General features: G+C 41.1%; 1 protein-coding gene across 1 annotated transcript in view; it reads right to left on the bottom strand.

Moving 5' to 3' along the window:
- LOC110309002 (pre-mRNA-splicing factor 38A-like) overlaps positions 1-18,683 on the bottom strand; it is a 116,128-nt gene that overhangs the window by 27,832 nt on the left and 69,613 nt on the right. The window lies entirely within an intron of this gene.

The following is an 18,683-nucleotide window of genomic DNA, read 5'->3' as shown; positions in this document are numbered from 1 at the left end:
TTTTGCAGCACTGGGAGTACAATCCAAGTCTGGAGTTGATGGGGCAAGCGCTGTACCACTGAGCCACGCCCCCAGTCCGCGGTTATCCCAGCTGGCCTCCCACACTCTGACTGTACCTCTCTCTTCCCACTTAAAACAGCATTTTAAAGGCTTTAGATCGCGTGTCCTTACCTCACGCACACACACAAGGGTACTGTGGTAGGAGAGCTTTATCTGACCCTTGCCCTGCTCTCTACGTTTTATGAGGTGTTGAAGCCACCTAAATGCTTGTTTGTATCTGCCAATGATCTGTAGGCCTTTGTGGACCGGCACTGCCATTTGTTCGTCCCCCTAGAGCCTGCCTCTGTGTCCGGAGTTTAGAGCCAGCGCATGAGACATGGAAGGCCTGAACGCGAGGGTGTGAACTGTTCACATACAGCAGCATGGGGGTTCTCACCTCGGGGTGAACTGTGGAGACAGAGGACTTTATGGCGTGAGACAGAGGACAATTTGGAAGACAGTGACTAACCATGAGGGACTAAAAGGTTCCTTGCTCTGACCATGAGGCTTTACAACTGGGAAGGTTTTATTTTCCTGTTAGGGGTATTTCTCAATGAACCTTTGTTTCAGGGGATATCAGAGAAATGCTAACACCCATGACCTTTAATATCCGAAGCAGCCCGGCCTGGCCATTCTACATTTTATTGCTCTACCTCCCTTGCTTGTCTGAAAATTTTACCCATCGCTTCCATTGCTTATACCATCACTTTCTTAGGACTAGTGAAGCTGCACAGATGAGTGCTTCCGAAAGAGCAGAATATACCTTCTGGCAACTGTGGTTGCTAGAAGTCACAAGTCAAGGCACGAGGAGGACCAGGATCTCTCTAGGAGCTCTAGGGAAAAAAAATCCATTCTTGTTTCTCCCAGAGTTTCAGGCCACCTTTGTCTGGTACTTGTACACATGAGACAAAGTAGAGATTCATCAGGCCTGGCCTGAGTGTGTGGGTCAGAGTGGGAAGATGCGAGGGCAGATAGGAATGGACTGAGGGGAGACCCGGGGGAACTGAGGTAGAAAGATGCTCTTCATTTGGATATGCTGACCGGAAGACGCCTAATGAGCCTTTTGCCCTACACTGTATGTTCTTTTGTCTGAGACTCCGAGGGAAACATTATATGTTGGTCATATGCAGAGGAAAAAAATTCAAAGTGCCGGCTCTAGTTTGGTTATTGAATGTTCCCTGAGAGCGATATGTATTAGAGGTCTGAGCACCAGTGCATGGCAGTCCTGGGAGATGTGGGGAACGTTAAGAGGTGGAGCCTGTGAGAGGCACACAGATCCACTTATGGTGGTGTGGCTCCTTCTGTCTATCTCTCTCCGGTTGCCCTGAGCTGAACAGGCCTTCTTCACAGGTTTCTTCACCGTGCCTGATGCAGTAGGACCGTGTGGTCTCGCTGCTGGTGACCGTTTCTGTTTGGCGAGGACTGACCTGCCAGCGCACTGCTCCCTATCTGTCCCACTCTAAAATCGCCTTGAGATTCTAAAAGGTTTTGAGGGTAGAAGTGATGGCTTCTTCAGTTTTGTTCCCTTTCCCAGAAGCCATCACGGTGGTTTGTATGCCGTAGAAACTCAACAGGCAGAGAAAGAAAACAAGAGTGTAAGCAAATGCAGAGATTCTGCTCATTCTACTAGCGGATCATGGGCTATGTGGCGAGAAGACTGTCTCACACCACATTTGAGATACTCTTTATCTCCTACCATGTTAGTCGCTTTATCGTGAGCATTAGGAAAGACACCCTCTGTAAAGAATATGTCCTATTTATAATATTTACTAAATATCAACTATATGATTTATGCACTTGCTAATGTTTTTTCCCAATTTTTCCTTGTTAACTAATTTGAGAGTGACTGAGGCCACAGCGAGTCAGTAAATTCCCAGCCCTTGCTGACTTCATCACCATGAGCTTTTCAGTCAAACAAAGGGAACTTAGATGAGCAAGAGGGGTTTCCAGTCTGCCTTGATTTCCTTAAAAAAATAAATAAAAAAGATATTATCACTATAATGATGGTATGAGCTGTTAGAATAGTTCTGTAAGCGTTAGCTCAGTTAGTCGAACTTACCTAAGTTTGGCAGACCTGGGGACACCGAAGGCCCAGCGAGACACACAGAGAGGAGTGTTTCTTTTGAAGAGACTGATTTCTGCACTAAATAGTTTTGAGCCCCGGGAAGGCGGAATGGGACTTATTTTTATGTACCCGACCCCTCGGTTCATAGCTAATCACCTGCCCTGAAAAGAAACTGAAAATGTTCGGTAATAGGATTAATGAAAAGTCCAAACCACCTGAGCTAAGACTGTGTACACTGGGTCCTGAGACTTGGACTTCCACTGACAGGTGTGTTTCTTTCTGACCGTGACCATAAAAACCACAGCAGTTCAGCTCCTGGCCTCTCAGTATCTAGCTAGACTGAACGGAGTAGAATTTCTCCGAGGGGAGTGATTGAGAGTTTTATTCAAAATGCTTTCCTCACTTTCCCATACAGTAGAAAAGCTAAGCATCTTAACACATAAATTAATAATTTGTGAAATGTTACTTACTATTTATAGTATTACTACATCATCATATTGATGATAGGGAAATGGTAATATTACGGACAGACCACTGTTAGCTGTTCATAAACGCGCGGAGAAAGGCTGGTTTGGCATTCTTCTGTGTCTTTGCTTTCTGTGCCCAGAGAAGCTGCCCCGTGTTTTGCTGTGTGGCAGAGCCACGTTAGACAGCAAGGAAATGACCGAAGTAGGCTTTTCACTTTAAATGTAAAACAGCAAGAAGCATCCTTCTCTTACATCACACAAAGTAATGATCCTGTTCTCTTACACAAAGTACCAGGGTCACCAGTTCCCGAAGAGCATTTCAATGAGCCGGTCTATATGAAAATGCTATTACCAGCCCCGAAGTCCCACTTCTTTATAACTTACCAAATAATTAAAGATGCCCAATCTTACAATCTTATTTGTTTTTTTTTTCCTCACAATAATAATGTAAAACCTAAAACAACTAAGCATGCTAGCTGTCCATCATTATAATGAGTTCCTGGAGGCAACTCACTCATAAAAAAAAAAAGGAAGATTTATTTTACTCCTGGTTCTTGGTCCAGGCCCAGATAGATGCCACTGTGACTCTGAGCCTCTGGTGCACGCTGTGGATTTCGGTGGGAGTGCACAGGACTGCATAGGCGGGAATGGACAGGTGGGGATGTGGCAGAGCAAACCTTCTGCCTCACGATTTAGGGAGCAGAGAAGAAGCTACGGTCCTCTCGTCTCCTTCAGTAACACGCTTTCAGTCACCCCCAAAACCTCCATAAGCACCACTCTGAGCCCAAACCTAACACACGGATCCCCCCGGGGGTGGGGGTGGGGGTGGAGTCTTTATTACATAGAACTGAATACTGAGAATAAGAGCTTACGTTTGTACAATCCAGGGTCCACGTGGTTTTCCCTGTTGGAGAGTGAAATAGTGTTCAGGAGGTCTTAATCGCTACTGAATAATATTTGGTGAGATGAAGGCAGGGTAGAGGAGGGGTGAACTTGGCTGCTGATGAAGAGGTAAATGGGTAGAGGGTGAGCAGCCTAGAGGCTGGAGCCAGCTTTCCACTCTGGCGAGCATCTGTGTGCAGTCACGCTTACAGAGCTGACTGGGGACTCCATCAATACCATCTTTAAAGCCGAGGTAGCTTGAGCTCCAGGATACTGCTTCAAATAGAAATATCTGGAGATAGAGAACTAAATTGCTATTTAATTGTTGGGGACACATCCACAATGTAACAAATGCCCCGAGAGAAGCAATTTTGAAGAGTAAGTTGGAAACCTTGAGGGGAAGTCAGACTCTTTAGTCATAAAACACCTGAACAAGACATAATTATTAGCCCTGAGCTTTATTTTAATGATGTACTATGTCTTAAGTATAATTCTGACACTTCACTGAAAGGTACCAGATGCTCAGAATGAGGGAAACAAAAGGCAAGAGGAACCATTTGTAATGAATGTAGGTCTTTTCACAACATGTCCTTTTGGTCACCTGATGCTCTGGTGCCCTAAGGGCAACAGAATGTGCTGGCATATGCTATGAGACATCTGCCAACAACCTCTTTGGCTGACAGTGTCCTTACTTTGTTCTGTCACCTGGTAAGGGACTCAGTATGTTTCCCCAGTGACAAGGTTGGAAGGGATGCTGGTAGCTGGTCTCTGGAGTGGCCAATAAGATATTTTCCTCGGCATCTGGAGATCTGGATTCAAATTCTCATTTAGCTTGACAAATGGCCTTGCCTTTTGACCCTTCTCAGTTTCTGGCCAGTAAAATAGGATTGAGTGAAGATACTTAAGAGATTGTGGTGAGGATTAAAACGATCCTCTTCGTGAAGATGCCTGGGAAGTGGCTGCAGCTCTTTTGAAGGGAAGAAGAATACCTTGGTACCTGCTGGAGAAGATCAAATGCCACACCACCAATTAATGCCAACCTGTACAACCAGCCCTTTTTATTTATATTAATTACCTCTTTATTTGTGCTATAAAAATTAATCACCTCTTACTTTGTGTTATATATCCTCCAGCCTATACTCCTTGAGACAATACCTTTGTGGTCTGGTTAAGTGGACAGATAATTTCACTTAGAGAAAAGGATAATTTTTAATGAAAATTAATTAGAATTTTTCAGTCATTTGAAACGGAACAAGGTAAGCAATACCCTTTGAGGCATTTACAATCTCAGTCGGTATCGTTTCTTCCAATTGTTTCTTCAAGCACTTTACAAACATGGGGTTGAGCTTCAAGAATCCATTCCATGGATTCAGAGAATAAGCCCTCATGCTTCTGTCTTCCAAAATCATAAATATAGCTCCATCATTGTTCTTATCCCTAGTAGCATAGCATACGAGGTCATAGCATCCCATAGCACACCACAGCATACCATGCCAACGTAACAAACCTTTTAGTCCCCTATTTCCCTAGATTAACATCCACATTTGCAACCAGAGTTAATGTTAATTTGGGAAATTCTATACTATGTATCATTTCTTTTGAAACCCCACAAGAACATTTTAAAGATGGATGAAATGATGATCATGTTGACAGGGAAAGAAGATCAAATCCAAACACAGAACTGTAGACTAGGAAAAGTCACTTGCAGTGGAATTCTGACTTATTCATGCTATGAAGGCTGAGGTGTTTATCATTACTCTTCTAGCTACAAGGACAATGTGTTGAAATGGCCATTGGCAAAAGATAGCAATGTATATGGACGATGGAACTCCATTGAACGAGAGATGGACGGTAGGGGAGAACAGAGAAAAGAAGCACCTAAGAAACTAGAGAGGCTCCCTAGTGAGAGGAGCTGATCCTTTTCAAAGACCCCAGGGGTCTCAGGAGGATGGCATCTGGGGCTCCAAGGGCAGAAGGAAGAGGGCTGAGAGCATGGGCGAGGTCATCATCCACTGGAGGAATTTGTGCTCCTGCCTCCCACTTTCTTTTTTCTTTTTCCAATTTTTACTAGGTATTTTCTTCATTTACATTTCAAATGCTATCCTTAAAGTCTCCCCCACCCTCCACTCCCCTACCCACCCACTCCCACTTCTTGGCCTTGGTGTTTCCCTGTACTGAAGCATATAAAGTTTGCAAGACCAATGGGCCTCTCTTTCCACTGATGGCCGATTAGGCCATCTTCTAATACATATGCAGCTAAAGACATGAGCTCTGGGGGGTACTGGTTAGTTCATATTGTTGTTCCACTTATAGGGTTGCAGACCCCTTTAGCTCCTAGGGTACTTTCTCTAGCTCCTCCATTGGGCTGCCTCCCACTTTCATCCCACACAGTAGGCCTGCAGGCCCCAGCAGGAGAGACAAAGTATATTCAGAGTAACTGTCTCCCTGCTGGAGGTAGGAGCATTACATTCAATTCTAGTGGTTAGCTTGAGAGAGTTGCTTCACATGTGAAAAATCTTCGTAACGTGCATGTAATAGATACTTTTCTTGTTGCTGGGATCAAATACTCATCAAGAAACAACCGAGGGAGGTCTATTTAGGCTTGCAGTTGAGCACAATCCATCATGACAAGGAAGGCAATGGTGGCTGAGGCATGAGGCAGCCGGTATCACATTTCATTCACACTCAGAAGCCATTAATGCTGGCTCTCAGCTAGCTCTCTCCATTCTGTGCAACCATGGACCCCAGCCCATGGAATATTACTATCCATATTGCCTGGGTCAGTGCTTCACTGCTGTAAAGAGATAGCATGATTATGGCAATTCTTATAAAAGAAAGTATTTGACTGGGGCTTGCTCACAGCTCCTGGGGTTGACTTCATTCCTTGTCAGCATGGAAGGGCACATGGCATGGCAGCCATGTGCTCGAGAAGGAGCTAAGACTTCTGTGCCTGGATCTACAGGCAGTGAGGGGAGACTCTGAGTCTGGCTTAGGCTTTTGAAACTTCAAAGGCCACCCACACTGACACACAAACTCCAGCAAAGCCACACCTACTACAGCAGGCCCAGGACTCCCAATCCTTCACAAATAGTGCCACTCCCTGATGACTAAGCATTCAAATAGAAGAGCCAATAGGGGTCATTTTTATTCAAACCACCACCACACACACATATTTAGGGTGTGTCTTTACTTAAACCAATCCCAATTAACCTTACCTAGTTAATCTCTCACAGGCATGGGCAGAAGCGTGTTTCTTCAGTGATTCTAGAAATTGTGAAGCTAAAAACCTCAGCTGGGAGAATGAGCAATCCAAGTTGGAACAGAAGAACAGAGGGTTTCTCATAAAGAAAAAGAGAATCATTTAGATGCCGTTATGCAGAAATAGAGCTGAGGGTATAGGAAGAATCAGTGAAGGAAACCATAGGAGCGAATGAGGCAATTATTTATTTCAGGAAAACTAATGTTTAAAAAGGAAAAGCAATAATGGTGGTAATGGTCTAAGCCTTGGTCGATTTTTATATAATCTAGCATTCTAAATTATAATATTTTAAGAAGAAAATGAGCTATAATTTTATTGGTAGGATGAGATAATGGTGTAAGAATGTCAAACCTTCACCTCTATATAGGAAATCAATAATAATAACAACATATAATCACATTATTTCAAAATAGGGGAGATAAATTTTATGAAAAACAGCTGAAAGGACACAAAGTGATAGAATCTCTGGAGAAAAATTCAGGAGTGGATGACAGACAAAGGATTTCTGTCTTCACTTTAGTCAGCTGTGGAACCTTCAATGCTTTTTTTTGTTGTTGTTTTGTTTTGTTTTGTTTTTAGAAGACCTAACACATAGCTACAAGCATGAGGAAAGCTTACTTGGGGAAGAAGAAAGCAATTGATGGAAGAACAGATTCAAATGGCTGGTGTTTTATGACAAAAGGCTGCTCTATTAAGGAAGTTGCAAATTAAAACAATAAAGTTTTATATCTACCAGAGTGGCAAGGACTGGACTTTGACAATGGCAAATGCTGACAAGGATTTAAGAAGGGAATCGTAGCCTGGTCATGAGTGTGCGATTTCTACCTTCTACTTTGGGGCACCCTTGGCAGTATGTTATAAAATGAAAGAAGACAGTACATCATGACCCAGAGTTTCTATGTCTGAGATACCCTGTCAACATAGGGTAGTTCCCTGCTAACTTCCCAGAGGTTAAGACTCAGTCAGAGTGGATGGATGTGGGAGACACTTAAAGACATATACAGGCTTAGTCTTTGCCTTGAAGACTATACTTGAGGAGGAATGTGAATGGCATTTTTTATTAAAGGAATATTTGCAGGTATGGCAAAGCTATTTATTTGTGTGCATTGCTTTTAACATCTACAATTTGAAAATAATTAAAAATTTTAAAGTTTTAATAAAAATATATAAATATATAATCAATTAGTAAGTGAGATGGGGATGTGCCTGGGTCTTATTGGAGAGGTTGCGTGGTATGCATTTGTTGTATATACTACACCAATATTGGATCCTTAATGATCAATTAGGAATTTTTTTTTAAAAGATAAAAAAAATTAGAACCCCGGGCTGCAATTTGAGAGGGTACAGTATTATCTAAGAGCTTTATTGTTTTTCTTTATTGTTTTTCTTATTGTATTTGTATATATATATATATGTGTGTGTGTGTGATATGAGATTATTTTTGTGGATTTTTACTTTTTCTTTTCTGTTTGAGATTATAATATAATTACATTATTTTTTCCTTCCCTTTCCTCCCTACAAATCCCCTCATATGCCTCTCCTTGCTTTTTTCACATCCTCATTATTAATTGTTGCTACATGCATACACACACACACACATTAGCATTTATATTTATGTTTTCAGGGCTGACCATTAGACCCTGGATAACCAAGCAGTAAGCTCTTCACTAGGGGAGTCTCTTTCTCCCACTCTCATCTCCTTCATTTCCTGTAGCTCTTTACATAGGGTTATATAACCTCCTAGGCTGTCTCCCATCCATCTTGTCATGAACTTGTTCAGCTCCTGTTCAGGCAATCATGCCGGTGAGACTTAATGGGTGTAGCTTCTGACATTACTAGGAGAAAAAAAAAACCCTTACAGCAAATGCCCTGCTCCTCTGGTTCTTACAGTCTGTCTGCCTCTCTTCTGCAATGTTCTCTGAGTCTTCGGCACGAGAGTATCTTGTAGATGCATTTGGAACATTTTTTTTGAGAGTGTTTTCTATTAGAATACAAGAGATAGGTTTTACTGTCACACTCTCCTGGATGTAAGTCATTGCCATCACACTTCATTATTACTCAGCCCCCTTCCCTGCTGTGTTCACGCAAGTCCCAACTCTCTTCTGTTGGTTCCTTTCCTCCCAGCAAATGCTCCCCCCGCTTCTGCTTTTATGTCACGTGTGTTCACACGATGCAGATCTTTTCTGCAGGTTTCATGGTCTTCTTCCTACTTTCAGCTGTTTCCCTCACACACATATTTAAATTTGAGTTCGGAATACGAAAGGATCATTGTAATATTTGTCTTCCTGAGTCAACCGTATTTCACTCAACGTGATGATCTCCATCCACTTCCACCTCTTTCCCTGAAAACATCATGGTTTCCCTTTTCTTTATAGCTGATGAAGTTCCAGTTTGTATATTAGTCACTTTTTATCTATCTCTGCATATGCTGATGGAAGTATAGGTTGGTCCCGTGGCTTTACTGTTGCAAATAAGACAGCAATTGACTTGGATGTGCAAGAATCTCCGTGTCATGTTGACTGAGAATCTTTTCTACCCTGGAATGGAGTCACTAGATCAAATGGAGTTTCTATTTTCATTTTTGGAGGAATCTCTAAACGGAGTTCCATAGTAGAAGTGTATGTTTACATTCCCACCAGGGATGCATACGAAATCCCCTTTCCCCACACCCCTAGTATGGACATGGCAGTTGCTTTTGTTTTGTTTTTTGATGAAAGCTACTCTCACTGGGATGAAGTAGAATGTCAAAGCAGTCTTGATTTGCATCTCTGGTGGCTAAGGATGTTGAGCACTTTTTCAGTACTTATTGGCAATTGTATTTCTTCTTTTGAGAACTGTCTCTATCAGTGGTTCTCAACCTTCCCAATGCCCCAACCCTATAATAAACAGTTCCTCATGTTGTGGCAAACCCTATTCATAAAATTGTTTTTGTTTCTACTTCATAATGGTAATTTGACTACTGTTATGAATAATAATTTAAATATCTGATATGCAGGAGATCTGATATGCGGCTCCTGTGAAAGGGTTGTTCAGTTTGCAAAGGGGTTTGACCCACTGGTTGACAACCATTGGTCTATATAGCTTGTTATTCCACTTATTGATTAGATTATTTGTTTTCTTTGACCTTACATCTTTGTCATTGCTTTTGTTTTTCTTAAACAGTGTGTCATTTATAGCTAGTCTCCAATTAGTTAGCTAACGGAGAACTTTAATTGATCTTCCTGCTTTTATCTCCCAGGTCTTGAGAGTACAAGGGTGTGTCTATGCACTTAGTTTTATGTGGTTCTAGGGATCAAAACTAGGTCTTCATGACTACTAGGACAGTTTTCAATTAGGCCACATCCCTAGGCCACCATTTCTTTTCCTGATAGTGCTGGTCGCTGAACCCAGGGCCTTATATTAAAAGTATTCTACCACTGAACTATAGTTTCAGCTCAATGTAGTGCATATATACTCTGAAATGCAGTTGGCAGAGATATTTCACATTCTACACACTGTCTCTTTATTGTGCTGATTACTTCCTTTATTAATCTTACATTAAGTTTACAGTAACTTTACATTATTTCTAATTTTACATACTCTCCTTTGTTGATTAATGGAAGCATTTCCCATGCTACTGGAGTTCTTTTGAGAAAGTCCTTGAGTCATGAAGGAGTTTTCTCTAGAAATTTCAGCATATCAGATCTTACAAAAAGGTCTTTGATGCATTTGGAAATAGCCTTTTGTTCACGTGAGAGTTTCTTTCTTTCTTTCTTTCTTTCTTCCTTTCCTTCCTTCCTTCCTTCCTTCCTTCCTTCCTTCCTTCCTTCCTTCCTTCCTTCCTTCCTTCCTTCCTTCCTTCTTCTTTCTTTCTTTCTTTCTTTCTTTCTTTCTTTCTTTCTTTCTTTCTTTCTTTCTTTCTTTCTTTCTATTAGATATTTTCTTTATTTACATTTCAAATGCTATCCTGAAAGTTCCCTATACCTTCCCCCTGCCCTGCTCCCCAACCCACTCACTCCCACTCCTTGGCCCTGGCATTCCCCTGTACTGGGGCATATAAAGTTTGCAAGACCTACGGGCCTCTCTTACCAATGATGGCTGACTTGGCCATCTTCTGCTACATATGCAGCTAGAGATACTAGCTCTGGGGGTACTGGTTAGTTCATATTGTTGTTCCACCTGTAGGGTTGCAGACCCCTTCAGCTCCTTGGGTACTTTCTCTAGCTCCTCCATTGGGGGCCCTGTGTTCCATCTTATAGATGACTCTGAGCATCCACTTCTGTATTTGTCAGGCACTGGCATAGCCTCACATGAGGCAGCTATATCAGGGTCCTTTCAGTAAAATCTTGCTGGCATGTGCAATACTGTCTGGGTTTGGTGGCTGATTATGGGATGGATCCCCAGATGGGGTAGTTTCTGGGTGGTCCATCCTTTCATCTTAGCTCCAAACTTTGTCTCTGTAACTCCTTCCATGGGTATTTTGTTCCCTATTCTAAGGAGGAATGAAGTATCCACAGGTTGGTCTTCCTTCTTCTTGATTTTCTTGTGTTTTGCAAATTGTACCTTGGGTATTCTAAGTTTCTGGGCTAATATCCACTTATCAGTGAGTGCATCTCTAGTGACGTCTTTTGTTATTGGGTTAACTCCCTAAGGATGATATCCTCCAGATACATCCATTTGCCCATGAATTTCATAAATTCATTGTTTTTAATAGCTGAGTAGTACTCCATTGTGTAAATGTACCACATTTTCTGTATCCATTCCTCTGTTGAGAGACATCTGGGTTCTTTCCAACTTTTGGCTATTATAAATAAGGCTGCTATGAACACAGTGGAGCATGTGTCCTTATTACCAGTTGGAAAATCTTCTGGGTATATGTCCAGGAGAGGTATTGCTGGATCTTCCAGTAGTACTATGTCCAATTTTCTGAGGAACCGCCAGACTGATTTCCAGAGTGGTTGTACAAGCTTGCAATCCCACCAACAATGGAGGAGTGTTCCTCTTTCTCCACATCCTTGTCAGCATCTGCTGTCACCTGAATTTTTGATCTTAGCCATTCTGACTGGTGTGAGGTGGAATCTCAGGGTTGTTTTGATTTGCATTTCCCTGATGATTGGGGATGTTGAACATTTTTTCAGGTGCTTCTCAGCCATTTGGTATTCCTCAGGTGAGAATTCTTTGTTTAGCTCTGTACCCAATATTTTAATGGGGTTATTTGAATTTCTGGAGTCCAGCTTCTTGAGCTCTTTGTATATATTGGATATTAATCCCCTATCAGATTTAGGATCGGTAAAAATCCTTTCCCAATCTGTTGGTAGCCTTTTTGTCTTATTGACAGTGTCTTTTGCCTTACAGAAGCTTTGCAATTTTATGAGGGCCCATTTGTCAATTCATGATCTTTTTTTTTATTGGGTATTTATTTCATTTACATTTCCAATGCTATCCCAAAAGTCCCCCACACGATCCCCCACCCACTCCTCCACCCACCCACTCCCACTTCTTGGCCCTGTCTTTCCCTTGTACTGAGGCATATAAAGTTTGCACGACCAATGGGCCTCTCTTTCCACTGATGGCCGACTAGGCCATTTTCTGATTCATATGCAGCTAGAGACACGAGCTCCAGGGGGGTACTGGTTAGTTCATATTGTTGTTCCATCTATAGGGTTGCAGATCCCTTTAGCTCCTTGGGTACTTTCTCTAGCTCCTCCATTGGGGGCCCTGTGATCCATTCAATAGCTGACTGTGAGCATTCACTTTTGTGTTTGCTAGGCCCCGGCATAGTCTCACAAGAGACAGCTCTATATGGGTCCTTTCAGCAAAATCTTGCTAGTGTATGCAATGGTGTCAGCATTTGGAGGCTGATTATTGGATGAATCCCCGGATATGGCAGTCTCTAGATGGTCCATCCTTTCGTCACAGTTCCAAACTTTGTCTCTGTAACTACTTCCATGGCTGTTTTGTTCCCAATTCTAAGAAGGGGCAAAGTGTCCACACTTTGGTCTTCTTTCTTCTTGAGTTTCATGCGTTTAGCAAATTGTATCTTATATCTTGGGTATCCTAAGTTTCTGGGCTAATATCCACTTATCAGTGAGTACATATTGTGTGAGTTCCTTTGTGATTGGGTTACCTCACTCAGGATGATGCCCTCCAGGTCCATCCATTTGCCTAGGAATTTCATAAATTCATTCTTTTTAATAGCTGAGTAGTACTCCATTGTGTAAATGTACCACACTTTTTGTATCCATTCCTCTGTTGAGGGGCATCTGGGTTCTTTCCAGCTTCTGGCTATTATAAATAAGGCTGCTATGAACATAGTGGAGCATGTGTCCTTCTTACCGGTTGGGACATCTTCTGGATATATGCCCAGGAGAGGTATTGCAAGATCCTCTGGTAGTACTATGTCCAATTTTCTGAGGAACCGCCAGACTGATTTCCAGAGTGGTTGTACCAGCTTGCAATCCCACCAACAATGAAGGAGTGTTCCTCTTTCTCCACATCCTCGCCAGCATCTGCTGTCACCTGAATTTTTGATCTTAGCCAATCTGACTGGTGTGAGGTGGAATCTCAGGGTTGTTTTGATTTGCATTTCCCTGATGATTAAGGATGTTGAACATTTTTTCAGGTGCTTCTCAGCCATTCGGTATTCCTCAGGTGAGAATTCTTTGTTCAGCTCTGAGTCCCATTTTTTAATGGGGTTATTTGATTTTCTGGAGTCCACTTTCTTGAGTTCTTTATATATATTGGATATTAGTCCCCTATCTGATTTAGGATAGGTAAAGATTCTTTCCCAATCTGTTGGTGGTCTTTTTGTCTTATTGACGGTGTCTTTTGCCTTTCAGAAGCTTTGCAACTTTATGAGATCCCATTTGTTGATTCTTGATCTGACAGCACAAGCCATTGCTGTTCTACTCAGGAATTTTCCCCCTGTACCCATATCCTTGAGGCTTTTCCCTACTTTCTCCTCTATAAGTTTCAGTGTCTCTGGTTTATGTGGAGGTCTTTGATCCACTTAGACTTGAGCTTTTTACAAGAAGATAAGAATGGATCAATTCGCATTCTTCTACATGATAACTGCCAGTTGTGCCAGCACCATTTGTTGAAAATGCTGTCTTTTTTCCACTGGATGTTTTTAGTTCCCTTGTCAAAGATCAAGTGACCATAGTTGTGTGGGTTCATTTCTGGGTCTTCAATTCTATTCCATTGGTCTACCTGTCTGTTGCTATATCATTACCATGCAGTTTTTTTTTTTAATTACAATTTCTCTGTAGTACAGCTTAATGTCAGGCATGGTGATTCCACCAGTGATTCTTTTATTGTTGAGAATAGTTTTTTTTCTATCCTAGGTTTTTTATTATTCCAGATGAATTTGCAAATTGCCCTTTCTAACTCAGTGAAGAATTGAGTTGGAATTTTGATGGGGATTGCATTGAATCTGTAGACTGCTTTTGGCAGGATAGCCATTTTTACTATATTAATCCTGCCAATCCATGAACATGGAAGATCTTTCCATTTTCTGAGATCTTCTTCAATTTCTTTCTTCAGAGACTTGAAGTTCTTATCATACAGATCTTTCACTTCCTTAGTTAGAGTCACACCAAGGTATTTTATATTATTTGTGACTATTGAGACGGGTGTCTTTACCTAATTTCTTTCTCAGCCTGTTCATTCTTTCTGTAGAGAAAGGCCATTGACTTGTTTGAGTTAATTTTATATCCAGCTATTTCATTGAAGCTGTTTATCAGGTTTAGGAGTTCTCTGGTGGAATTTTTAGGGTCACTTATATATACTATCATATCATCTGCAAATAGTGATATTTTGACTCCTTCCTTTCCAATTTGTATCCCCTTAATCTCCTTTTCTTGTCGAATTGCTCTGGCTAGGGTTTCAAGTACTATATTGAATAGGTAGGGAGAAAGTGGGCAGCCTTGTCTATTCCCAGATTTTAGTGAGATTGCTTCGAGTTTCTTTCCATTTAGTTTGATGTTGGTTACTGGTTTGCTGTAGATTGCTTTTATTATGTTTAGGTATGGGTCTTGAATTCCTGATCTTTCAAAACTTTTATCATGAAGGGGTTTTGTCAAATGCTTTCTCAGCATCTAAGGAGATGATCATGTGGTTTTTGTCTTTGAGTTTGTTTATATAGTGGATTACGTTGATGGATTTCTGTATATTAAACCATCTCTGCATCCTGGGATGAAGCCTACTTGGTCATGATGGATGATCGTTTTGATGTGTTTTTGGATTTGGTTTGCAAGGATTTTATCGAGTATTTTTGCCTTGATATGTATAAGGGAAATTGGTCTGAAGTTCTCTTTTATTATTGGATATTTGTGTGGTTTAGGTATCAGAGTAATTGTGGCTTCATAGAATGAATTGGGTAGAGTACCTTCTGTTTCTATTTTATGGAATAGTTTGAGGAGAGTTGGAATTAGGTCTTCTTTGAAGGTCTGATAGAGGTCTGCACTAAACCCATCTGGTCCTGGGAATTTTTTTTTTTTTGGTTGGGAGATTATTGATGACTGCTTCTATTTTTTTTTTTTTAGGGGAAATGGGGTTGTTTAGATCATTAATCTGATCATGATATAACTTTGGTACCTGGCATCTGTCTAGGAAGTTGTCCATTTCATCCAGGTTTTCCAGTTTTGTTGAGTATAGCCTTTTGTAGTAGGATCTGATGATGTTTTGGATTTCCTCAGGTTCTGTTGTTATGTCTCCTTTTTTTATTTCTGATTTTGTTAATTAGAATACTGTTCCTGTGCCCTCTAGTTAGTGTGGCTAAGGGTTTATCTATCGTGTTGATTTTCTCAAAGAACCAGCTCCTGGTTTGGTTGATTCTTTGAATACCTCTTTTTGTTTCTACTTGGTTGATTTCAGCCCTGAGTTTGATTATTTCCTGCCATCTACTCCTTTTTGGTGAATTTGCTTCCTTTAGTTCTAGAGCTTCTAGGTGTGCTGTAAGGCTGCTAGTGTATGCTCTCTCTAGTTTCCTTTTGGAGGCACTCAGAACTATGAGTTTCCCTCTTAGGACTACTTTCATTGTGTCCCATAAGTTTGGGTATGTTGTGGCTTCATTTTCATTAAACTCTAAAAAGTCTTTAATTTTTTTCTTTATTTCATCCTTGACCAAGGAATCATTGAGTAGAGTATAGTTCAGTTTCCACGTGAATGTTGGATTTCTATTATTTATTCTGTTATTGAAGATCAGCCTTAGTCTGTGGTGATCTGATAGGATACATGGGATAATTTCAATATTTTTGTATTTGTGGAGGCCTGTTTTGTGACTGATTATATGGTCAATTTTGGAGGAGGTACCATGTGGTGCTGAGTAGAAGGTATATCCTTTTGTTTTAGGATAAAATGTTCTGTAGATATCTATTAAATCCATTTGTTTCATAACTTCTGTTAGTGTCCATATGTCTCTGTTTAGTTTATGTTTCCAGGATCTGTCCATTGGTGTGAGTTGGGTGTTGAAGTCTCCCACTATTATTGTGTGAGATGCAATGTGTGCTTTGAGCTTCACTAATGTTTCTTTAATGAATGTGGCTGCTCTTGTATTTAGAGCATAGATATTCAGAATTGATAGTTCCTCTTGGAGGATTTTACCTTTGATGAGTATGAAGTGCCCCTCCTTGTCTTTTTTTGATAACTTTGGGTTGGAAGTCAATTTTATTCGATATTAGAATGGCTACTCTGCTTGTTTCTTTGGACCATTTGCTTGGAAAATTGTTTTCCAGCCTTTCACTCTGAGGTAGTGTCTGTCTTTTTCCCTGAGGTGGATTTCCTGTAAGCAACAAAATGTTGGGTCCTGTTTGTGTAGCCAGTCTATGAGTCTATGCCTTTTTATTGGGGAATTGAGTCCATTGATGTTAAGAGAAATTAAGGAAAAGTAATTGTTGCTTCCTGTCATTTTTGTTTTTAAAGATGGGATTCTGTTCTTGCAGCTGTCTTCTTTAAGGTTTGTTGAAGGATTACTTTCTTGCTTTTTCTAGGGTGTAGTTTCCATCCTTGTGTTGGTGTTTTCCCTTTATTATCCTTTGAAGGGCTAGATTTGTGGAGAGATATTGTGTGAATTTTATCATGGAATACTTTGTTTTCTCCATCTATGGTAATTGAGAGTTTGGCTGGATATAGTAGCCTGGGCTGGCATTTGTGTTCTCTTAGGGTCTGTATAACATCTGTCCAGGCTCTTCTGACTTTCATAGTCTCTGATGAAAAGTCTGGTGTAATTCTAATAGGACTGCCTTTATATGTTACTTGACCTTTTTCCCTTACTGCTTTTAATATTCTATCTTTATTTAGTGCATTTGTTGTTCTGATTATTATGTGTCAGGAGGAATTTCTTTTCTGGTCCAGTCTATTTGGAGTTCTGTAGGCTTCTTGTATGTTCATGGGCACCTCTTTCTTTAGGTTTGGGAAGTTTTCTTCTATAATTTTGTTGAAGGTATTTGCTGGCCCTTTAAGTTGAAAATCTTCATTCTCATCTATTCCTATTATCCATAGGCTTGGTCTTCTCATTGTGTCCTGGATTTCCTGGATGTTTTGAGTTAGGATCTTTTTGCATTTTGCATTTTGTTTGATTGTTGTGCCCATTTCTCTATGGAATCTTCTGCACCTGAGATTCTCTCTTCCATCTCTTGTATTCTGTTGCTAATGCTCGCATCTATGTTTCCTGATTTCTTTCCTAGCTTTTCTATCTCCAGAGTTGTCTCACTTTGGGTTTTCTTTATTGTTTCTACTTCCCTTTTTAGGTTTTGAATGGTTTTGTTCAATTCTATCACCTGTTTGGTTGTGTTTTCCTGTCATTCTTTAAGGGATTTTTGTGTTTCCTCTTTAAGGACTACTACCTGTTTAGCAGTGTTTTCCTGTAATTATTTAAGGTCTTCTACCTGTTTAGCAGTGTTCTCCTGTATTTCTTTAAGTGAGTTATTAATGACCATCTTTAAGTCCTCTATCAGCATCATGAGATATGATTTTGATTCTGAGTCTTGCTTTTCAGGTGTGTTGGAGTATCCAGGACTGGCTGAGGTGGGAGTGCTGGGTTCTGATGAAGGTGAGGGGCCTTGGTTTCTGTTAGTAAGATTTTTATGTTTGCCTTTCGCCATCTGGTAATCTCTGGTAATAGTTGTTACAGTTCTCTCTGGCTGGAGCTTGTTACTCCTGTGATTTTGTTAGTCTCTGTCAGCAGTTCTAGGAGTCCAGCTCTCTCCTGAGTCTCATTGGTTAGAGTACTCTCTGCAGGCAAGCTCTCCCCTTGCAGGGAACATGTACAGAGGCCTGGCATTCAGACCTGCCTCCTGACTGATGGTGAAAGCCCGAAACAGGGCCTGTCCCAGAAGATGTGTTGCCTCTGCAGTCTGCACTCTGACCTGTGCAGACTGGTCTCTGAGGGATCCGGGCCACAAGATGGTTCTCTCACCTGCTCAGGCAGTCAGAGCCTTCCCAGTGAGGCACCTTTTCTCTGGCAGGTGTCTGGATCCTGAAACATGGTGTGTCCCTAGAAGCTGTGTTGCTTCTGCAGTCCATTTGCTAACCCTCTGCAGTCTGCGAGCTGACCTGTGTAGACTGGTCTCTAAGGGACCCCGGACACAAGATCTAGTTTCATCTTTCTAACCTGTGGGTATCCAGATTTTCCATTTTGTTGAAGAGGCAGTCATTTTTAATGTATGGGTTTTTTTTTTTTTTTTGACAGTTTTGCCAGATTCAAGACAGCTGTAGTTGTGCGAGTTTTTTCTTGGTTCCTTTATTCTATCCCATTGCTCTGCACATCCAGTTTTGTGCCATTAACAAGATGCTTTGTGACTATGGCTCTGTGGTGTAATTTGAGATCAGGCATCAGGATACCTTTGGCATTACTCATTCTACTTGGGAGTACTTTGACTATTTGCTGTCCTTTGTGCTCCCTATCAACTTTAGGATTGGGTTTTTTCTAGTACTCTGAATGTAATTGGAATGACGAATCCATAGGTTGCTTTTAGCTACATGGCTACTGTTT

Source organism: Mus caroli, unplaced genomic scaffold (genome assembly GCF_978045245.1).
Source record: "Mus caroli unplaced genomic scaffold, Mus_caroli_1 scaffold_12, whole genome shotgun sequence".
Lineage (NCBI taxonomy): Eukaryota > Metazoa > Chordata > Mammalia > Rodentia > Muridae > Mus > Mus caroli.
Note: the sequence above shows the minus strand (reverse complement) of the source record. Positions and strands in the feature narration are given on the sequence as shown.